Source organism: Belonocnema kinseyi, chromosome 1 (genome assembly GCF_010883055.1).
Source record: "Belonocnema kinseyi isolate 2016_QV_RU_SX_M_011 chromosome 1, B_treatae_v1, whole genome shotgun sequence".
Classification (NCBI taxonomy): Eukaryota; Metazoa; Arthropoda; class Insecta; order Hymenoptera; family Cynipidae; genus Belonocnema; species Belonocnema kinseyi.
The window spans coordinates 174,476,050-174,501,136 of NC_046657.1; the positions used below are offsets into that span (position 1 = coordinate 174,476,050).

Genomic DNA, 25,087 nt, shown 5'->3' on the forward strand with positions numbered 1-25,087 from the left:
TACGCATCGCGCTCGTTTTTGTACACTTAATGCGTACGCTTTAAATACATTTTTTCATATATCATAAATATTATAACTAAAGTCGAAAACTGTGATTTAAACTTTTGAGGAATTACAGGCATAAATTGTAACTGAAATTTTTTCCGATTTGTTTTTAAAGAAGGTTCTTAAAGCACCTAAAGCTTTGACGATGACATTCTCATTACGAAACTCTCGCTTCGCGCTCCATAATTTGTTTCCATTTAAAAACGTTATCAAGATAATTTGTAAAACTTGTTCAAGTCTACTAAAAACAACGTTTTAAACTTACGGATATGTTAAAAACAAGAATGGCATATTTTTGAAAATGATACAACTCTTTGAATGCTTGTCTAATTAAGAAATTTCATGAGAATAGTTTCGAAATACATATATTTTATATATAGTAGAAATTTGGATTGATATTTCTTAACTTATACAAAAATTTTTTTTCTTTTTTGAAAGTTTTAAAAATGTTGAAAAGAATATAATTTGTTTAGTTTTTATTGAATTTAAAAATGTCATCAGGATAATTTGCAAGTCTTTTTGTCGTGTACCAGAAAATTTAGCAAACATTTCTGAAACTCATACAAAATTTTTTTTCAAATATTGAAAAAGCTCTAACTTTTTGCATTTTTGACGAATCGATGAACTTAACTGAGATAGTTTCTAAATATATTTGATATCTAGTGAAGAAATTAAATTAAATTTCCTGATCTATCAGAAACATATTTATTTCTATTTGTCTGACCATTTTCAAAATTTTCAAAATTTTCAAAAGTATATAACTTTTCTAATTTACATCAAAATTGAAAATTTGATTTTGATAATTTTCAAGTCTTCTACCCATATATAAAAAACTTTGAATAAAATTACTAAAATTAAAAAAAAATTTCAAATTTTGAAAATGCTCTAAATTTTAAATTTTTGATTGTAAATATCTGCTTCAAGAACTTAACAAAGGCTCGATTGGATAAATTCATCAAAAGTTAGCGTGGCTACAACTTTCATGTAACCATACATACATGCATACATGCATACATACATACATCCGTACAGACAGACATACACACATACAGACAGATATACACACAGACAGATATACATACATACAGACACACACCGACAAAATGTTACGATTTTCGGACTCTGTGAGTGCCGAAAGATAATAATAATATATAATAATAATAATAATCATAATTTTGAATAAATCCGTTAAAAGCCAGATATCGAAAATTTGAACTATTACATTACACTATCATGAATGAGAATGTAAAAATTGAAGAAGATTGTAATCTGTCGTTTCATCAAATTTTTTAGCGTTTATGCAGGCAGTAACAGTTCTTTATAATGTTTAGGTTATTTTAGTTTGCATTTAATTTACTGAATTTTCCCTTAAAAGTGAATTTGGGAAACATAAAAAATTAATATTATTTTTTTAATAATATAGTAATATAGGTTTCTCACGTATTGAGTAGCTAAATTTCATTCTACGCGACATCCTATTATTAAACTGAATTTGATTTTTTAAATTATTATTTTGACTATTGGTAGAATGAGGGAAATATAATTTTGATAAAAGTACATTATTGTGATGTATAGGAGCAGAAACGTGACGCCCCTCTTCAAAATCAAGCGTTGAATTCACGAGAATCCCCACTACACAACCGGTGAACGTCATTTAAAAATCACAGAACACCTCTACAATGACCAGTTCGTCGTGCGCATCCACTGCTCGTGTTTTATGGGAAAGTGTCAAGTGTATCTCGCAAGTCGATCGTTCGGCGAGAAAATGCAAAGTGCGCGTAAAACAGCCTACAATCGCAGTGATCAGCGATAATTTAATGTTCGTTTTTCAAGTTGATGAAACGAAATTGCTATCAATTGATATTATTCTTGTTCTTATAACATTAAAATCGCCTGAAAATATTGATTGGAAAGTCTAAATTATACAAAGAAAAATATACAGTTAATTTTGAATTTAAAGGCATTATATATGAAATTTTTTTAACTAAGCTTATAAAAAATGGCACTGTAGCAATATAAAATACAACTATTCATAGTTATATAAAATGACTGCACAGCAAACAAATTAATCTGGTTTTGAATGCTATTTTAAATCATCTAAACCAGAAAAATATTTATATCTTTGAAATCGAATTAATTCAATTATAAATGAAAATTTTAAGAAAACTTTGGTGCTCTTATAACAAAATAGATAGTTCTTAATTAAATAGGAGAAACAAGAGGTATTTCTGTGGGTTACACAAAACATATAACGGTACTGACATAATTTGCCGTTTTTATTTGCGGCTTGCATTAGGTTGCTTAGGATATTTTTCAGGCAGCACGGCGCGACCATTTGTAAGTAAAGATGATCTTTTCTAACTCTGTCGTGATTTTGACATTCATTCTGCAAAAATATGATGTGATTTTTACTAGGGGTTAACTGCTTTTGAATAAAGATACCCACCAGTTATTAGATTCTTTCAATTATTTGAATTCTTTTAAATTTCAATGAACTTTTATATAACTGAATTCTTTTGAGTCATTTAAATTCCCTGGAATTCTTTTGAACTCTTAAGCCTTAAGGATTAAAGTAAATTAGGTTACACATAGAATGAATGACACGACTACGTTTCATGCATTTTGTTGTATTTCAATCCGTATATTTACTTGAATTCTTTAACTTTTTGGTATTATTTGGAATTTTCTTGAAGTATTTTGAATTCACCTTAAACTATTTTGAATTTCTTTGAAGATTATTTAATTCTTAGAATTTTTTTTGAAATCTTTGAATTTTTTGTATAATTTTAAATTCTGTACATTATTTAAAATTATGAGTTATTTCGAATTATTTTGCAAACTAACAGAAGAGGGGTTATTACTACGGAATTAAGGCACAATCCTGTTTGTGAATTCTACATATATCTAATGGATATTCGTGGAATATAACTACAAGATAGATATTTTTATATCGCTAGGATATCCATTAGATATCCTGGGATGTTTTTTCAATACTTGTAAAACATTTGATAGAAATTTATTTTGAACAGTTAAATACCTCAGTATCATCCAAAACAATCTCTCGTAAAAAAATGCTTATCTTTACACTCAACGTATGAAAACTCTATCTCAGAATATCCTTTTGATATCTCAGAGATGTAGAAGTTTCCGCCTTGAACAGATATCCTGAAAAATAAAGTTTATAATTGTAGGATATTCACAAGATATCTTGGGACATAAGTGAGATATTCTGCTATAGCCTGGTGATGCGCAGTGGTGCACACCAAGCTGCTACCCAGGAAACAAAAATCCATTCACTTCCTTTGAATGGGTTTTTAAGTCATCTCAATTGCCCATCTGTCAATGGAATTCCAGATTGTCGCTGATTGGTTTCTGACAGAATTGTACTTGTTATTATTTTTTGTAAGAATTATATGCCTTAAAAGTCTCTACATCATACAAAATTAAACTAGCAGAAGAAATCTAGTAGACTTACGTATGATTTCTTTCAATCTTTCCATAATTTATTAAATTAAAAAACCATGTGTAATATAGTAGCCTGACCTCAAAAGAGTCGATGTGTAAAAATAACAGCGTGCATTTGACTTTTGTCACATATAGTGCAACAGAGAATGTTCAGTTAAAAAGTTTTATACCTGAAATGACAGTATTGAAAGAAGTATGATAGTGAACATCATCATATTTCATGATATATTCCTAAAAATCGTGTATGATGATAAATGAGATTTACGTATTCTTCTAAAAAAGGCGTAATAGGTTATTTGATTTAATAAATTTAAAAAATGTATAAACTGCTCTCTAAATCCGAATTAGTAGAAAAATATTGGCAAGTAATTTAAGAGAGAGTTGCCTATGGTGGCACGGCCCACAGTGGGGGATAAATGGACAAAATCACTAGCCGCCACAAACGTTTATGGATGAAATTTTGTTTTTATTTGGTAAATATACATATAGAAGGGTATGCCTTTTTACTCCTTAAGTTTCAGCTATAATACATAGCAGTTAATAAAGACTAAGCTTATACTAAACTTTATAGTGCAAACAACCAACCACAAACCGCAAGCCCAGAAACTTCAAGCGCACAAAACCGAACCCTGCTTATCGCTAACTTAAATATACCAAGCCCACAAAACGCAATTCCTCATTTCGTGTGGATTGGGCTTCGAATTTTATGTTGATTTTCTGGGATTGGGCTTCGAATATGTTGGCCCTGGAATTTGTGGGTTTGGGTTTTATTATTGATTTTGTAGGATAGGGTATTGTAGCCTTATGATTTTGTGGAATTTCGTTTTGTGAAATTAGGATTTGTGGGCTTGGGATTTTTAGGTTTGGGACATGTGGCGTTGAAGGTTTTCGGGTTTGGTGTTTTTCGGTGTGCGGCTTGTGTTATTCTGTTTGCATTCAAGTAGTTTAGTTTAAGCTCAGTCATTATTAAATGCAGTGCGTTATGGCTAAAACATAAAACATAAAAAGATATATCCTTCTATACTGTAAAGACGTTTACAATGTATTCATAGGAAATATAATGATATACACTCCAGCATACAATGCAATCCGCCTTGCATTTTTGTAATGCAAAAAAAAGTACTATATAGGCGATTTTAATTCGGTTTCCAAATATCCCGCGCTCGAGCTCTTGCGCTGATTGGTCGAAGGCTTCGAGACTCAGAAGACGTGCGCAACATAGACGTATAACCTAATTCTGAAAAAAGGTTATGTTCCCCAGAATTCACCGCACATTTCAAATAAATAATTAGTTGAGAATTTAAAAAATTGTAACACAACATTAAAATTATTCACAAATACACTCGGGACGTGCATTAAGTACTTTCTTAAAAATTGGAGATGGTTTTCACTAATGTAACGGTACGTGAGTGATATTTGACGTTTGATAAGTGTCAAAATCGTTTTGTACTTCGAACTTAATTAATTAAATGAAGTGAATATCTGCAGGTTGTATGTAATTCATTGGTGATAAAATCTGTTGTTTTACTTATTGAATTAAATATGGGAATCAAACGCTTTTGACTAACTGCAATGAAAATTGTAATCCGCATGATTATAAAAATTGCAACGATGAATCTGAGATTCAAATGATGAGAGGTAAGAAGCAGGACCATTTCGCTGGCCCCATCACCCACGAAAATTTAACTTTTATTCGGCCAAATTTTTAGTGCAGAATTTGTTCAAATTTGTACAACCAAAATTAGAATTTGTGCATCACCAGAAGTACCGGATTTCTCAGGAAAACACTGGCGGGGCCAGCGAAACGTTTCATTAGCCCCAACATTATCCAAAATCAACTTTATATAGGTGCACTAGTTTCGTCTTAATTTGTTCAAATTTGTACAACCAACTTCAATCCCTAAAACTACCCTCCGTGAGAAAACCACCGTGACGGGGCCAGCGAAACTTTTTGCTGGCTCCGACATTATCCAAAATCAACTTTATATAGGTGCATTAGTTTTGTCTTAATTTGTTCAAATTTGTGCAACCAACTTCAACCCCTGAAAACTACCCCCTGTTGAGCAAACGTCATATGTGATCCAGCGCAACGTACCGCTAGTCACGACATCCAAAATCAACTTTATGTCGGTGCATTATTTTCTTCTTAATTTGTTCAAATTTGTGCGACAAATCAACCCCTAAAAACTACCCCCTGTAAGGAAAACACTATTTCGGGGCCAGCGAAACGTTTCGATGGCCCCGCCATGGTGTTTTCCTTACAGGGGGTAGTTTTTAGGGGTTGATTTGTCGCACAAATTTGAACAAATTAAGACGAAAATAATGCACTTATATAAAGTTTATTTTGGATAATTTCGGGACTATCGGTACGTTGCGCTGAATCCGATATGACGGTTCCTCAACAGAGGGTTGTTTTTTAGGGGTTGAGGTTTGTTGTACAAATTTGAACAAATTCAGACGAAAATAATACATCCATTTAAAGTTAGATTTGGATAATGTCGGGTCAGGCGAAACGTTTCTCTGGCCCCGCCAGTGTTTTTTTTTGAGAAATAAGGTACTTCCGGTGATGCAGAAATTCTAATTTTGGTTGTACAAATTTGAACAAATTCTGCACTAAATATTTGGCCGAAAAAAGTTGAATTTGATTGGGTGGTGGGGCCAGCGAAATGGTTCTGTAAGAAGCGGCGAATTATTCTTATAAGCTGGGTATCCAGTGACCTTGAAAATTTCGTTTCCGCTACTATACAATGTTAAAGTATACATTTTTGTTATATTTCACTTAGAAATTTTAAAAATTATTAGCTGAAATATTCAGCATTAACTCAGCTTCAGAATTAGAATAAGCCATAGGCATATAATGGAATTTTAAAGAGTTTCACCACTCGGTTTTTGAGCATACACCATATTACAAAACATTATTGAAGATTTCAAAATGTTTCAAAGATTTAAAAACATTTAAAAGAATTTTCGAACATTTTATAAAGGCGTGTATATAAGATTTTAAATATTTCATAATAATTTCACAAAGATTTTAAAACTTTTAAAAGATGTTAAGGGTCTCAGAGATTTTGAAAAGGTTAATGTACACCAGATTTCAAAGATTTTAAAACATTTGAAAGATTTGAAAAGGTTTCAAAACATTTAAGAACATTTTTTTTTGCTGATTATAGATTTGAAATAATTGAATGATTTTAACGAATAAAAAATATTTCGCAAACAAAGATTTAAGAAAAATTTCCCAAAGAAACCACGTCCCGAGAATTTTTTTGAAGACATGCTAATACTGTGTTACATTGTTTTTAATTCGTACCTCATTATTTATCTGGAATGCGTGGTGAATCCTGGGGAACATAACCTTCTTTCAGAATTAGGTTGTACTTCTTTTGTGCACGTCATCGGAGGCTCGAAACTTTCGACCAATCAGCGCAAAACCTCGAGCGCGGGGGACTTAAAAACTGAATTAAAATCGCCTTTTTACTACTTTTTTGAATTACACAGATGCACGGCAGGTTGCAATGTATGCTAAAGTTATATCATTATATTCCCTAAGACTACATAGTAAGCGCCCTTACTGTATGTATATATGCCAAATAAAATGTTTGCCTTCTCTGCAGGTGTACGCTAAAGAGGACAGTCTTCTGCTTATTCAAGCAAAATTTCATTCGAATCGGTGAATATTTGTACCGGTTAGAAAATATTGTCCATTTTTCCCCCACTGTGCGGCGATGAATATTACAAATAGAACCCGTGTTTGTTGATTACGTATCAGAAGAGTAAATATTAAGAAAAACTGTTTAGGCGGAAACAGATGGAAAAGTCTTTGGCACCGAAAAGGTACTTACAGTATATTTTAAAAGACTGAAAGCATACAAATATTAGATTTTAATAGGGCAAGTATTTTTAAAATTTTCGATATAAATTGTTTCTATAAACGTTCTAAATATATTAAAATTATTTATATTTTGCAACGTGACGTACGGGGTACGACCCGACGTGACAGTTCGCCCTATATATTTCAAGAAGTAAGATGTTTTAAATTGGTTTTGCCACCTGCTTTATTGCGATTTATTAGAAAAAAATGTATTTATTACTAAAAATATATGGAGCAATAATTCTTCGTTCTATTACACCCTGAAGAATTATTTTAACTTTAACTTGAAACATACTTACATAAAACGCATATTTCAATCATAATTTCTAGGGAATTCAAGTCAAGACACGAACTGGAAGTATAAAGATTCAAAAAGATAGAAATGTATGGATAAAAAGATAGAGATATTCAATCCTTTCCTAATATACAATTTGCACCCCAGAACCGCTCTCCTTTTCTTTCCACGCCCTTTCCGATGTCTCTACTTAGACCTATGTCGTTGTATCACTGACTCTATCTCTTGCAGTCACAACTTTATCTTTTTGTATTCCTGACCATATCCCTGGTGTTCATAACTGCTAATCTTTATCTGACACTAAATCTATCACTTGTGGTCACATATGCCTATCTTTCTCTATCTATGTTGTTCAAAAATGCCTATCTTTATCTATCCCCGACTATCCACTTTTCGCGATGTATCGTTTTACAGTCCACTCTGTAAGTAGTGCCGCACATGGGCTGGTATGGGAGTATTTCTCGTGGAACTCAACTTTCCCCACTCTTGGCAAGTGGAAGAGCCATCGAATTTGTGTACTATCTCAGTGAATAGTGCCGATCGTCAGTCTTCTTTTTTCCCCCTGCAAGTACAAAGAAATTAAGTACAAAAAAAGTAAAAGAAATTAAAATCGTCTAATATTTGGATGAGAGTTGTATGAAAATGCTCTGAAGCTCTGCTTCAAATTTTAGAACCTTTCAGAGCTTCATAGTCGCGAAATCAATGATTGAAAATAACATGAGATTTTATGAGAAGACGTACTTTTTGTATTACAGTACAAATCCAATAACTTGCCGTCTGAAAGTGTACATTCCCTTTAAAACGTCATCACACGTACGGCACGCACACTAATTATGGTTCTCACACTACGTGTGCTATTTTGCTCGTGATTTGCGCCCTTGATTTACGCATGCGTGCACCTGATATCGTGCTACTAGAGAGGGCGTCAGATAAGTCCGCAATTCCTGGAATTTTCCGCTCCTACAGCCCCGAAGTTGTAAAGTAATCGGACTTCTACAGTATATAAGAAGATTGAAAAATGAATAAAACTCTGTCAGATATAACATGTTATCCGAAATCCATATTTGCTTCGAAAAGTATCACCCAGAGTCTATAAGAATAGAAAAATAATTATTTATACCGTAAATGCATGACTGAGGTCAGTAAACTGAAGGTATGGCAATGTCGCATACGTTTCTGGTACTCTAGTTTATGCACTAATTTCGAGCAACACGCGTGCTCACACGCGGCGTTGCCAAACTTATGACTGTGACCGCGTGAGTCAATAACAAATCAAAGCGTTCTCTCAACTAACTTGCTACGTACCGAGAGTGCTTCCTTAAATTTATGATAAAATCTAACTAAATATCAAAAATATTCTTTATAAAAAGTCATCAATCTATTAATTGATCACACGTGTGAAATCATGATTAATACAACAAACATCAACAATCAATATCCTTTTCAACATTCAGCAATAATTAATTTGTAATCAATAATATGATTAAATCAAAAAAATTACTGAAAGAGTTTAGTGGTTTTGTTAGGGGCGACTATGTTATTCAATGATATTACAAACTTTGGTTTGATTTGCATTTTGCAAGGAAAGGACTTTTTCATTATATATTTGAAAATACATTTCTTTCAACAGTGACTAGTTTTCTTGAAGTTACAGAAGGTCCTTCGCATTTTGCATGTGTATACGTTTTGCTTGTTTCTTTTTTGCCTTATACATTAATAATGACACTGAGATTATTATTCTTCATCCTTTTAAATAGTTACACATATATTTTTTGCTTAGAACGTTTGTTGAAATAAACTAGTAATATAATTTCAATGAATATATTTTGTATTAAGATCAAAGTGCAAACTCAACGGGGATTTTTATTGAAAAATAGTAATACAGTGAAACCCTACAATAGTTGTACCTTCTATAGCCCTTCTGAGAATTGACACCGCGCCGTAGGTAGAAGAGCTATAGAAGAGTTTCACTGTGAATGCATCCCTGAAAAAAACTCTTATGCACCGAATTAAACGTATTTGTAACAATAAAAACTCTTGCATTTTTTAGCATTGATACAAACTGTTCCGGGGGGGGGGGGCTGGCGTGACTCTCGTAAAAAATGAAGATATTCGAACATTTTTATTGCTACTTTTTTCAGTTTTAAATGCACTCTATCACATTACAAATCAAATTTTGTCGCCAATTAAATGACGATGATAAAAAAAGGGAGGAGGAACTGATGCTAATACACCTCTTTTGCAACAATAGTCACATTTCACTTGTAAAACATATTTTACTGCTAATGCGCTATGCTGGACTACCAAAAATGTTAAAATAAAATGAAAAATAGAAAATATATTAACTTCTTAACATCTGTGGCAAGTGATAGGAACTGATAATGTAAATTCACAAATTTTCAAGATATGAAATGAGTGGGGGGATGCCTCATCTAACTCGAGTCCTAGTTATAATACATTGAGTGACTAGTCTGAAACGGTTATCCCAGATCTGAAACGAGACGTGGTCCAATACTATCGCAGGTATATGTTCGTGTGAATATAGTATGAGACGATGTAAATGACCCATTTCTCCTCTTCTGAATTTGAAAACTCGAAGGTCAGAGAAAATCAACAGTTTCTCTCTGACCCATCTAGACTCTTCCAAGACCCTCCAGGTACTGTCGAACACCCACCCAAACCAGAGGAGGTCGAAGTATTTTGGAGAGAAGTCTGCGAAGTGCAGCATAGACTGGATGAAGACTCAGAAAATATAGATAGCTTCAAGGAGTTATGTGTTACCCTCATAACACCTGATAATGAATGCCTACCGATCACTACCGAGGAGGTGAAAAAAGTATTAGGAGGGATGAAGAACTATTCTGCACCGGGACCAGATTGTATCAAAACCTTCTGGTGGAAGAAGTTTTCTTCAACCCATCAGCATTTGGCCCGTATTTTCACCTCATATTTGAAGTCGAAAGAACCGATTCCGGAGTGGTTGGTGGAAGGGCGCACAATAATCCTGCCGAAAATTGGCAACTTAGCTGACCCGAAGAATTACAGGCCAATAACTTGTCTGAACAAACTTTATAAGATATTTATAGCTATCCTAAATGATAGGATTGTTCGGCCAATTGAACCTGTGTTGCAAGAAATATATGAACAACGAGCCTCAAAGAAAGCCGTAGCCGGATGTCGAGAGAACCTGCTCATCGATAGATGTGTCTGCAAAGATGCAGCATTCTACCAGCGTGATCTATCGATGGCCTGGATTGATTATCGGAAAGTTTCCCAAAGGAGCGTTTCTGTATAAAGCAGCGGAGGAGGCTGCTGAAACAGTCTGACTTGACTTCAGTATGAGGGGTGAGCAAAATGCACCAAATCTTATCTATCTCGAGTACTCACTCCTGAAATCCCGGATTAAGAAAGCACTAGAGAAAAACTTACGTTTACAGCTCGTCGATAAGAGGATGCACGGTATCTTCCACAGAAATGTTAATGATAAGTCAATGTCTTGTGAGCTAGCGTTTGCTTTCCTTAAATCGCCCGGAATGAAGTCTGGTACGGAGGGTTTCATTTTTGCATGCCAAGATGGTGTCATTTCCACCTTAACATACCGTCGTCACATTTTGAGCCAAGACATTCCCGATGATAGCTGCAAGGCGTGCCATGCACACCCCGAGCATTTAGCTCACATACTATCTAGTTGTCCAGCTCACGCGGGAACGACCTACATTCAAAGGCACAATGCGGCACTAAGAGTGCTTTATTACCATCTCTGTCACTCTTACGGCATTAACCTTAATATCGCTCCTCTAAATGCTCCTAGGGTAATTGAGTCAATTGTCTAGAATGGGAAGTGTCGCATATACTGGAACTTGCTATTCTCGACAATTGTTTCTGTTGCTCACTCGAGGTCTGACATGGTTCTTCTTGACTTCGAGAAGCGAACCATGTTCGTTATCAAATTTTCGGCACCAGCTGACAAAAACATCATAACCAAGGAGAATGAAAAGAAAGAGAGGTATCGAGACCTTATAAGGGAGTTGCAATGATTTTACCCGGAATTCTCTGTTAAACTAATCGTCCTTATCATGGGCGCTCTTGGAGGTGTATTGATTCCTTTACAGACTGTAACCACCTATCTCACGGTCGTGAGACGTGGCTGTGGCTGAAATTTTACCGCGATTTCGCTGGGAGCGGGTGCAATTTTCCAGATTAGCACCCGCTCCCGGCGAAATCCTGCGGTTGTCCTTATGACAAATATTTAATTATATAATTAAAAATTGGTTTTAGCATATTGTTGACACGCAGGGATGCTTTTTAGGCCATTAGCGAGTGAAAGCTTAGCACCTCCAAGAGCGTCGATGATAAGGACGATTAGTTGAACAGAATATTCCGGGTACAATCGTTTCAACTCCCTTATAAGGTCTCGATACCTCTCTTTATTTTCATTCTCTTTGCACGACAACTGAATCGATTTCCCTAGGAGCATTTAGAGGAACAATATTAACGTTAATGCCGTAACAGTGACAGAGATGGTAATAAAGCATTCTTAGTGCCGCATTGGGCCTTTGAATGTAGGTCGTTCCCACGTGAGTTGGACATCTAAATAGTATGTGAGCTAAATGATCGGGGTGTGCATGGCACTTCCTGCAGCTATCATCAGGAATGTCTTGGCACAAAATGTGGCGACGGTATGTTAAGGTGGAAACGACACCGTATTGGAATGCAAAAATGAAACCTGCCGTACCAGACTGCAATCCGGACGATGTAATGAAAGCAAACGTTAGCTCACAAGACATTGACTGATCCTTCACATTTCTGTGGAAGATACCGTCCATCCTCTTATCGAGGAGCTGTTCATGAAAGTTTTTCTCTTGTGCTTTCTTAATCCGGGCTTTCAGGAGTGAGTTCTCGAGATAGATAAGATTTTATGCATTTTTCTCACCCCTAATATTGAACTTAAGTCCGAGTGTTTCAGCAGCCTCCTCCGCTGCTTTATACAGAAACGCTTCTTTGTCCACTTCTTCGTGATTCCTGACATTTTGAGAAGAGAGTCTCTTCCGTTTGCAACTCTATGTGCTGTATGCAGAATAATCCTGTTGTGAAGACACTCAAGACTCAATATTTCGCAACCACCTTGACGGCGTGAGATGTACAGTCGCAGAACGGAGGATATAAGATGCATGCTTTTGTTCATGTGCATAACCTTTCTTGTCCCGAAATCAAGGGATCTGAGCTCGTTCTTCGTCCATGGAACTACTCCAAATGAATAGAGTACTACCGGGACGGCAAGCATGTTTGTGGCAGATAATTTGTTCCTCGCTGACAGTTCAGAAGACCAAATCTGCCGGATGAGACGTTTGTATCTGCTTCGGAGAGTATCCTTTATAGATGTCACATCCTGAATGCGGCTCTGTGGCACACGCAGGTATGTATAAGTCAACCCAGCGCGAAGGTTTCGTATAGCGCTTCTATCAACGAGCTCAGGATCTTGCGGGATGTCATTCAGTTTGCCTCGCTTCAAATAAACCTCGGCGCATTTCTCTAACCTAAATTCCATTCCAATTTCCTTAGTATATCGTTCGACAATCCCTAGAGCTAGATGTAGTTGCTCTTTGTTTTTAGCATAGATCTCAAGATCGTCCATGTAAGATATATGAGTGACCTTGTACTTTCGATCTGCAGGTTTGCCGCACAAGTCCGCTTCGGAACGGCGTAGTGCTACAGATTTTGGCAATAATGTTAGGCAAAAGAGGAGTGGGCTCATGGTGTCGCCCTGAAAGACACCTCTCTGAAAGGTGACCTTGTTAGTTGTCACACGATTTTTTCCAGATGAAATAGGAAATCTGGTTTTCCGAAGCGGCATCAATCTCTCTATGCACCTAACTATTTGCGGATGAACCTTTAAGATTTCCAAAAGACAGATGATAAGTCTATGGGAGGTCGAATCGAAAGCTTTCCGATAATCAATCCAGGCCATCAATAGGCCACGCTGGTAGAATGCTGCATCTTTGCAGACACATCTATCGATGAGCAGGTTCTCCCGACATCCCGCTACGCCTTTCTTTGAGCCTTGTTGTTCATATATTTCGTGCCACACAGGTTCAATTGCCCGAACAATCCTATCATTTAGGATAGCTGCGAATATCTTACAAAGTGTTTTCAGACAAGTGATTAGCCTGTAATTCTTCGGGTCAGCTAAGTTGCCTATTTTCGGCAGGAGTATTGTGCGCCCTTCCACCATCCACTCCGGAATCGGCTCTTCCGACTTTAAATATGAGGTGAAAATACGGGCCAAATGCTGATGGGTTGAAGGAAACTTCTTCCATCAGAAGGTTTTGATAGAATCTGGTCCTGGTGCGGAATAGTTCTTTATCCCTCTTAATGCTTTTTTCACCTCCTCGGTTGTGATGGGCGGGCATTCTTTATCAGGTGTTATGAGGGCATCACATAGCTACTTGAAGCTTTTTATATTTTCTGAGTCTTCGTCCAGTCTATGCTGCACTTCTTAGACTTCTCTCCAAAATACTTCGACCTCCTCTGGTTTGGGTGGGTGTTCGACAGTAACTGGAGAGTCTTGGAAGAGTCGAGATGGGTCAGAGAGAAACTGTTGATTTTTTCTGACCCACCTCTTCCTCCGCTCTAGACTTCTCTTAACGTCAGATAGAATCCGTATTCCTTCAACAATATGCTGTCTGATGGTTAGCAGCTTTGACTCGTTAAGTGTGTGATAACGGGTCCGGAGTTCGCGCGCGAACTTTCAAACCTTGGCGGTAAAATTCCTGCCAGATGTGATGTAGTCAATCACACACTGAATGCGGAACGCATACTGTCTTGCCCAGCCTATGTTTATGGCAAGTTGGTGCATTAGTCTTTTGGTCTCATGATCTTTAGGCTTGAGAGAAACATTGATGTTGATGTTTCTCCGATTCATAAAACATCGCTCTTCCTCTATTGGATGCCTGCCCGCGGTTGGTCTTAGTTTCGCCTCTCTTTTTCCGTGGCCGGCTTGTTCTAGCTGTGGTAGAGTAGGCGTTCCGCTTACATAGCCGCTTTGCGGAGTAGTTCAGCATGGTTTCGCAGACGTTGCTGCGAAAAGTGCGATAGCTCCGGGTGTCATTGGCTTCCCCAGCTCTAGATTGGCCGGCATTGTTGGCCGATCCATTTTCGGGAGCCCTGCGCGTTCTGTTGTTTTGAGCTGCACTTAATACAACTGTGTTTGGTGTTGTCATTGTCGTCCCCACGAGAAGCTAGGGAAAGGGGTTCGTCTTTCCTTGTAGAGCCCCGCATGCAAGGATAAGGCTGCACACTCTCAGAGGTCGCCCGGTATCTCAGAGTCACTGTTCTAGACACCTAACTCAGGTGCCATTCAGCTATCGTCACGGTTTTCACACCTCCGCTTGGGGGTTAATTCCTTCGGGACCACCCCAGGACAATTGTCCGCGACAGCCTATTTATTTTTGTAACCATATTCAGCAGAAACCCTTGGTACAGGGACCCTCTATCCGCAACCCGAGGACGCGTTCGGTGACTTTGTCATAGGCCCTTCGGTTTGATATATAGTATTAATATTTATATAATTTATATTTAATACTTGAAATAACGTAACCTCAAAATATACGCATATAAAAAGGTGCGCGAAGTACTTAAATCATGAGAATCGCCAGCTTTGAAATCTGGAAATATTAAAATCTCAATCTCTTCATTTTATTTCAAAGCAGATAGAGATATAAATAGAATCGCCTAAGTGTTTCGATCGGTAATCGTGCACCTTCGTGTTTTCAAATTCAGAAGAAGAGAAATGGGTTGCGTGCGCTACCTAGTCATTTACATCGGCTCCAGATATATTCACACGGACATAGACCTGTGATAGCATTGGACCACGTTTCGTTTCAGATCTGGGATCACTGGTGTGAACCGTGGAGTAATAATAAGAAGAACGAAGATGCTGTAGAAAGTGCCTGGTGTTTTGACTGCTGCAACTAAACCTGTTCTTAGCTTTAGTTCACTGCACCTTTTTGTAACGAGTTTTAACTATTCCGATGAAAACGCACTGAAAAATCAATGAAACAACACTGGTCAGTTCTGATTCAGTGCTTTTTCTTCAGCACTACCTGCACCGCTAGTTTTCTATACCTGAGTTACCCTTGAAGTGTCTATTTAAATTTCTAAAAGGCTATTTTCACCCAATAAATCTAGTCTGTGAGGTCTTTGAAAAGGTGTGTTAGTAGTGTATACTATAGTGTTAGTGAAAATCGGTGTGCCTATGCCAGTGCGACTACGCTACCAAGTAGACCAGCTGAAAGAGATTAAAAATCAAAATTTGAAAAATTTTGAAATTATCTACGAGAAGGTTAGAAATTTAGAATCTACGGGTTACGTTTCTTTTGGATGTTCAAAATTGGAAGGAATATGACGTATCTCGTAAATACAATAAGATACGCCAAAACAGACAACATATTTGAATTCCACTTCAAAGTAGTATATTAATATATAAGTTATGATTAAAAATATGTATAATGCAAAAATTAATAAATTAAACAAAAGTGTTAATAATTATTAATTATTATTAATTATAAATTAATTTAAACGAAATTCTAAAAAGGGAGTCGGTTTGGTTGCGACCAGGTACTGTGAAGAACTCTGCCCGCCCGTTTTGTGAAGAATACAATAGGAACATTAAACAGAATGAACACGCTGGGGCTTACCAAAAAGTATGCAAATTGGCTTACACGCCTATGTTATTATTATGCGCGTGTATGCCGAGTTGCATACTTTTTGGTACGACCTAGCGTGCCCAACCTGTATGACCGTCCCATCACTTCTCAGAGCCGCTTAGGTGCTGAAGATCAGCACAAACAGTCATTGAGACGACACTGACGGCCCGTTGCCGTTCACCAGTGCTTTTTCATCGTTATGGAGGGTGAGGGCGCCGTAGGCTCCTTAACCGTAGCCAAGTTACAAAGACACGGGGCGAGTTTCAAAAAAGAAGCTATCAGTTCATAGGAGTTAAGGACGATCGTTTTTAGAACAAAATCATAAATGGCGTGTTTTCATGCCTCCATAGACGAACGTAAAATAGATAAACGCCTTCCCTGCCGATGAAAAAGCACTGGCAAACGGCACTGGGCCGTCAGTGCCGTTTCAGTGGCTGCTTGTGCTGATTTTCAGCACCTTAACGATACTGAGAAGTGATGGGACGGTCATATAATGTTCGTATTGTATTCGTCACGTACCGGGCGAGCAGAGTTATTTACAATACCTCGCCTTCATCTACGGCTGGTTACAAAAACATTGCGCTCGTTTCAAAAAGGCCGTCGGTTTACACTAATGATCAAGCAATGTGCTCTTATGAAACACAAGAATAATTTATGAGTTTTATCAACGTCTTTATAGATCTGAGAGTAGCCCTTTACACGACAGGAAGACTGGACAGCGAATACACATGTGCGGCATGTGCGGAGTACGACTATGATCATTAGATGATCCTAATAACTCTCCACGTATGTAAATTCGCTGTATCCCTGTACGAATATGAAATGCGTCAACCTAACCTCAATTATCATGCGTGATATACTTGCAAATTATACCTTTGTTACATAAATTATCGTGTGTACTGCAAGAAGTGAAATGTGTTTTTCGCGTATTTTCCGATAAAAAGACTGTTTTACTCCTAGGTACACAATTTACTATTGATTCTCTTTAGCTCAGTTTGAAGCATTTAAATACACACCATTGTACTACCAAAGAATTTAATTGTGTTCAATTATAAAAAGAACGCGAATGAAAGTTAGAGAGGTGGTGACGCGCTCTAATAACTCGAGTTCAATAATAATTGTTTTTAATGCACTTTGGCTCATTTCAAGGGAATTTAAATGCGTTAGATCGCGCTATCAAGAAAATCAATTGTGCATAGGGGCATTTGCGCCTATTCCACGGGAGCAGATGAAGCGGCCGCGACACTTACTCTAGGGGGAGTTTTGAATTTTTTAGCTAAAAAAGTGTATGATAATGATAATGTATACAAAAAAAGAACGTATAACGAGGATCTTGTTTTTTTTTTTTGCTCGTAAAATGGTTATTTTTGTTTTTTTCTTGGAGGAGTGGGTGGGTGGTCTCGTGAAGAAAGAAGCTTAAATTCCCCAGTTTAACCCATGTGGAAATTCCAATCGGGGTTTAGTAGGGCCCTGATTAGACTTCCCTATTTCTAATCAGGCGCTCGTCGGGGAAAATTGAAAGGGCCTGACTAGTTCTGTAACGCTGTTTTAGCCCGGTTCTAGCTAGAACTTCTGAGCAGGCCCTAACGAGAGTGCCCTTTTATCGCCCGATGATTAGGAGGTACCCATCTAGAATATTTCTGTTACGTGATGAATATTGAACTTATATGACAAAAAAGTTACTTAAAAAATAAATATTAATTGATTGCAAGTATACTGACTTTAAATATTAATGGTCCTATTTATAGTCAATACATACGTTACATTTTTAAACATTATAATACAAAAAAAATTTCTAACGCTATGAAATATCGAACACCTACATCTATACCTAAGTCTATCGCCTAGCAGTCGGGAGTCTTAACAATTACGCTAAACCTTCGAGCTGATAGTCGATGAAAAAGCCATACTCAAAAGCTACAAATAAAAAAAGTTGAACTTTCTTTTTCTAATTAAATATTTATTCTTATACGACATTATGTATATATAAAATATACGAACTGTAGAAATATCAATAAAATAATTTTTAAATAAATAAATGAAATTTGTCTTCCTGTATTATTTCCTTTTTTCCGTTTTAGACTACTTTTAAACTTTTTCGGATGATAAGAAATGTAAATTTTTCTGAACATTCATAGTATTTCATGAGAATGGAATTTTTTTCATAAAAAAACAGGATAAGATAGATTTGTCATACCTATACGAGGCACGAAATTTTTCACTAGAACCAGATGGGCCATCCACCAGTTTTTTCTAGACTAGATATTCTAATGTCGCTGCGGAAAGAGTTAGTATTAGTATTGTATAGCTTTTCGAAAATAACAAAATATCTGCTATAAATGAGAGTGGGGATGTATGGAAATGAGGGGGAATAGAAGTGAGAGACGCCGAGTAATTCTGTCACATGGATGGAATACAGAAATCAACAATAATAATTTGTTCGGGACAAAAGCGGCACTGTACCTGTATTCCTACCATATAGTTACCACATAGGTTTAGGGCTAGAACTTCTGAGCAGGCCCTAACTAGAATTTCCTTTTATCGCCCGAAAATTAGTAGGGCCACGTCCAGACCCTTTTTATTACATGATAATTATTTAATTGAGTTGAATATTTCATTGACATGACAAAAGAGATGTTCAAAAAATCAATATTAATTGATTGCGAGTATTTTGACTTTAAATATTAATGGTCCTATTTATAGTGATTACATATATTACATGTTTAAACATTATTTTATAAATAAAATTTCTAATGCTACGGAGTGTTGAACACCGACATCTATACCTAAATCTATTGCCAAGCAGTCGGGACTAGATATTATGATAGGGACCCCATCGGAATCCAACTTCAAAAAGGGAAAGATAGGGAAGACTTTTCTATTCACTGCATGTGCTATTTTGTACATAAAAATCGCATAAAAAGAGTGTCGGGAATTGCTTGCAAATAGCATTGGGACTAAATCGGAGGAATCGAAACGAAAACATTCAGAGTAGCCTGCACCGTTTTCAATTGGAACATATAATGTTGAGCAAATATACTTCATTATTGTACTTGTGCTACGAAGAGGCAGTCACAGCTGCTCTCATCCTGTCCACTGTGAAACTTCTAGGGATAAAAGTTCTAAGAAAGACTAAATCGCGGGCGATTAAAACGTGATTCTAGTGTATTCACATTTTGAAGGAGTTTTAATTATGCTTCCTGATGCAGGGACAAGGTTTGAAATGTATTAGTTTGCAACAAGCTTTACCTCGCTGAATGCGGTACTCCAACGTGCATACTTCGCATTCAAAAGGATTGAATCACATAAAAAAGTATCGGACCCTGCCCCCCATATCAGCAAAAATATGCGTTTTCGGGAGCAATGTTTCAGACAAAAGTTTCAGGGTTTTAGACGAGGATCTAAATGGTGACCTTTAAGCTGACCTTGGTGTTGACCTTCATGGTTATTTCAAGGTCAACTTTTATTTTCAAATGGAAACTCCTATTTTTGACACCACCAATCGAAAGAACGCAACATTTTACGTTTAGATATGCATCAAGGTCATGTGGCCCGATGACCTTCGAGGTCATTCCAGGGTCGTATAAGCTCAAACAAGGTCTAGACGGCTGATCAGCGAAAGTAAGCGTTTAAAAAAATTTCCATTTAAAAAGAAAGTTGAACTTGAAATAACCTTGAAGCTGAACGCCAAGGTCAGCTTCAAGACCACCATTCAGATCCTCGTCAAAAACCGTATACCTTTTGTCCAAAACATTTCTCACGAAAACGCATATTTTCGCTGATCAGCCGTCTAGACCTTGTTTGAGTTTATACGATCCTGGAATGACCTCGAAGATCATCGGCTCACATGACCTTGATGCATATCTAAACGTCTAATTCTGCGTTCTTTCGATTTCGGTGTCAAAAATAGGGGTTTCCATGTGAAAATAAAAGTTGACCTTGACATAACCTTGAAGGTCAACGCCAAGGTCAGCTTCAAGGTCACCATTCAGATCCTCGTCCAAAACCGTGAAACTTTTGTCTGAAACATTTCTCACGAAAACGTATATTTTCGCTGTAAGGGGGGGGGGGTCCGATACTTTTTGATGATCCTGTATGTAGTTTATCCATTCTAAACTCGAACAGATGTAAGAGTGAGACGGAATTTTTCCGTGTTAAGTGCGGCGGTGAAGTGGTAGAAACGGTCTTTTAGCTGAGTATGCCTACCGCCAGACGTCCCTACTTCACTGGGTACACAGAAAAAAAAATCTGCCCGTTACACGGGCACATTCTCATAGCGCGCTACGCGCACGGCTCGCTTCGCTCACAAGTTTGAGCACGCCTAGAGCGCGCGACTGTTGGTTCTCGCGCTTCACACTCTATAATGTATTTATCTCGCGTTTCGCGCTCGATTATGTAATTACCTCGCGCTATGCGCTCGATCTTTATATTTTCATACATTCTTGCGCAAACCTTTTAAAATTAAGACTCAAAACTTCCACCAATGTAATTTTTTGATTGTGAATTCTCTTTTCTTAAAACAGCTTAGCTCGAGAGTTTGAGCGCACCTACGCCGCGCAACTGATGGCTCTCGCACTGCGCGCTCGGTCTTTGCATTTCTTTTGCATTCGTGCACAGACCTTTTAAATGAAAAATAAAAGACAAATTATATTTGTCATGATTATTTTAATATTTGTTTCTTATTTTGCTTTAAATTGCATTCTAAGCTGCGCTCAAACATGTATCATTCCGAAAAATTTATATCAATACAATTCATAATATGCATGAAAATTAAATCATACTAATTCTTATTTTCTTATTTTTATCATATTTTTTATTTTTAGTCTTGTTTTTGACGATTAAAGAAAAACTACTGCGCATCTGCCTAGGGTCTAATACAGGAACTTATATAGGGTCCTATATAGGGTCCTATGTTCTCTTTCGTCTTTTCTGTCCTTTTTCCAAAAATTTAAGTTTTTAATTTTCAATCTTATTTTTTACGATTGAAAGAAAATCGACTCGTCCTATAGAAAAAAGATTAATAATAAATTTATAGATCTTTTTAGGCGAACAACTTTTGTCTGTTAATTTTAGTTCGTACTTGTTTCGTTTTTTCAACAATATTTAATATATTCTGTTTTGAATGTTATTTTTACGACAAAAGCAAAAACTATGTGTCCTATCAAAAATTATACCTCTTTTTTGGATAAACAAGTTTCATCTCATATTTTTCGCAGCCTGTGTTGTTCGTCCAAAAAATTTTATTTTTTTATTTTTATATTGTATTTTACGACTAAAAACAAAAATTACGCGTCTTATCGAAAATTAATTCATTAAAAATTTTTAGTTCTTTTGAGGACGCGCAATTTCAGCTTATTCGTTTTTTTTTGTATCATGCAAGTTGGACTAAAACATGGAATTATTGGATTTTTCATTATTTTTAGTACTATCAAATTTGGAATTTGGAACTTTTTGACCAAATTAAAAGAGTACATACCGTACCGTACTTAGAATTTTAAAATCTTAAAGAAATGTGATTTAAAAAATGTATGGTAGGATCAAATTTGGAATTTTCGACTTTTCGACCAAATTAAAAAAGTTGTTATAATCATCTTGTAGAGCTTTCAAAAATCAAAGTATTCCTTCTGGCTTTTTTTTAATATCATGCGTTGTTTGGCTTAAAATGTTCAGTTTAGATTTTTTTTATATTTTAAAATGCTCTAACTCTGATAATTTTCTTTTTACAGAAGAAAGTCATTAAGATAAATTGTTTCAGTTTCTAACTACTATGAATAACTGTACAGAGAATTTTTAAATCTTCAAAATTCTGGTTTCAAACATTTTAAAAATGCGCTCACATTTTGAATTTTGATCCAAAATAGCTGGTTTACAAACTCGTTCTTTCTTTTTAGGCCTTAAAAAAGTGTATCAAAGCAGAATTAAATCTGCTGAATTTTTCAAAAGTTATCGTGCCTACAGAATAGAGACTACAGACAGACAAACACCTTCGTAAAAATCGTTTACTGTGACTCAGTGGGTCTCAACACGTGGAGATTTGATGAAAACCGCAAAGTGAAATTTAACATAAATTCAAAACCTTCTCAGTAGGATGAGAATGTAAAAAAGTCTTGATTCGAAACCAAAAGTGGGCTTGTTTCAATGTGTAACATAAAGAAGACCAGCTCCGCTAAAAACTAGCATAGCTTGAAATCTTTAAATTGAACTACTTATATTTAGAACTACAAGTTAGACCCGATGTAGTCTTGAAAGTAGTCGGTTGCGATAATATGGGCTAACATCAAGCCACTGCATGGTTTAGAAACTAGTTGTTAGCTAGACGGTAGGCTAACATCAAGTCGCTGCATAATCTTAAAACGTATGTAGCCAGACTGTGGGCTTACATCAAGTCACTTTATAAATTTAAAATAAATGATGAATATAACCTAAATAAAGCCTATATTATCAATCAAATTACGCCCAGAAAACAGTTTCATTAAAATAAAAGAAACTTTTCTTTGATATATCCTGATTATTGGCTATATTATTATCTTTATACAGTAGAAGTCCGATAACTTGCCGTCCGATAAGTGTACACTCTCCTTAAAACGTCGTCACACGTACAGCACGTACACTAATTGTGGTTTTCCCACTACGTGAGCTACTTTGCTAATGATTTACGCATGCGCGCACCTGATATCGTGCGAATAGATGGGTTATCCGACAAGTCCGCAATTCCTGCAATTTTTCACCCCTACAGCTCCAAAGTTGGAAAGTTATCGGATTGGTACTGTACGTCGTTTAATTACGTCCGTTATGCGCAACTATGGAAGCTTTTCTTATAAACTTGACACGCACGCTCCTTGAACGTCATAAAAAATTGAGTGCCAGCTCCAATATTGGACACTTTCATCCAGACAAATCCATCTTTGACAGTATCTTCGCCCAAATAGGTAAATATGCGTATCTGTAGGTTATCCCATGGTCTAGTTATTCTCTCAGTGAACAGAGCATCTATTGAAATAATTAAGAAACAGATAGGTGTTCTTCTTTTGAACTCAAATCTTGCTGCCTCAGGTCGAAGACCAAATGGGGCTTGTTTTAAATACAAAAGACTAAGGGCTAGCCATAATTGTGTTTTGTTTTAAATTTAATACCCTTAATGCCTCTTTTTAAGACATAATTATTGCTAAATTTCATACATCAGCTTAATTTAAAGCAAAAATAAAAACAATACCATCATAGAACTAAGACTTTTTTCTGTGTATAAGCCTGTACAATTTTTTTTACCAAGGTTTAGTGGTCAGAGAGGGGTAAGTGAAATGCCCTCGGTAATTTACGTAGTTTTTTACAAAAACAAAAAAATCGAAGTATAATAGAAAGTTGAGCTATTCCTATCAAAGTATGAAACTTTAACGTGCAAAATTAGCCCGACGTTCTTCCTATATTTGCTCGAACTCTCACAATTATAGTGTGGCAGGCCTCTTTACTGCCAAAATATTATACGCTTCTCTCGCTCGGCAAGATTGCTCTTAGAGCAAAAAATGCTTAGCTTTCCTTGTATAGGATATACTCGTGCTTAAATGGCGTAAATTCTTGCTAGCACAACAAGAAAAAACTCTGCTATAATTACATGAGAAATGCTCTTGCTATATTACCTAGATTTTCTTTTCCGTGAAGCGTTGGCAATGTTTTAGTAGATGACTTTCGTTATAAAGCCGGTAAAAATGTCGAAATCAACAACAACAAATAATAATTTTGAAATCAGTGGTTTTTAAAACAAGATATTCCAAATCTACCATATATTCAATTTATAAATTTTTTTTTTTGACAAAATTTACTCAGTCCGTTTGTGTGCAATTATTTTCAAATATTCTTAACGTGTACAAACCATATTAGTCAATTTAAAAAAGTATTAGCTGCAAGTTAAAAAAAAGTGATACTTATAAATTGAGTAAAGTTATGAAACTAACATACGGTCACAATACAGTGGAATACTTAGAAGGATAATTTATTGAGAGATGAGTATTTTAGTATTATTACTTATACCTTGGATAAAAAAATGATTTCATGAGGACTTTCATGAGGCTTAAGGGAAGGGTGCCCAATTCGGTGTACGGTTGCGGACTATGGTTAGAATCTAGGGGGGGGGGGGCATTTCTCGCGTTCCGGGCTAGGATGAGTGCCAGGAAAGTTTTGTCTTCGAGGCTTCTTTCCCTCTACACTCAACCATCTACTTCTACTACACAAATTTTATTTTCTTGATGCTGGCGTGTTTAATATTTTTTAAGACGTATGTATTGTAATCCTTATGTTTAGTACTTAAGTACCTCTTTCATCCAACTGAGAGAGTACCTCCCCGCTCTTGTCCGGAGTTCGTTACAGTGGTGGAGGAAGAGAACTCGCATCGAAACTGTCATCTGAAGTGGCTCGCTAATTAATGGTTTTCTAATTATAGTCCTCAACTCGAGTGTAGCCACCCACTTAGCCCAATGGTTTTTCCAAATTAAATCACGGAGATGGAGAGTACCCTAGAGCAGCGATTCCCAAACTTTTTTTGCTCTTTCTGGGGAGCGGTAGGGCCGCCACTCTTAAATTTTTTCATAATACTTAAACTCAAGGGGGACACTTGACTGCCTATGATGCGCGCATGTGCTGGCTTGCCGCGCTCGAAGTTTAACTATCTCTATTAACAGTTAGACATCTGGTCATTAATATTCATAACATATT

The 25,087-nt window shown here is 36.3% G+C and overlaps 1 protein-coding gene across 8 annotated transcripts in view; it reads left to right on the plus strand.

Moving 5' to 3' along the window:
* Positions 1–25,087, plus strand: part of LOC117175901 (cytochrome P450 315a1, mitochondrial-like) — a 584,936-nt gene that overhangs the window by 29,112 nt on the left and 530,737 nt on the right. For 4 of the 8 annotated variants that reach the window (XM_033365785.1, XM_033365734.1, XM_033365795.1 and 1 more), the window contains exon 1: positions 1,753–2,382. The exons of 1 other annotated variant lie outside the window; for it this stretch is intronic. The gene's annotated coding sequence lies outside the window, so the exon portion shown is untranslated. Of the gene's footprint in view, positions 1–1,752; positions 2,383–25,087 lie in introns of those variants that run through there. 3 more of the 8 variants (XM_033365772.1, XM_033365749.1, XM_033365758.1) reach the window with 2 other exon arrangements.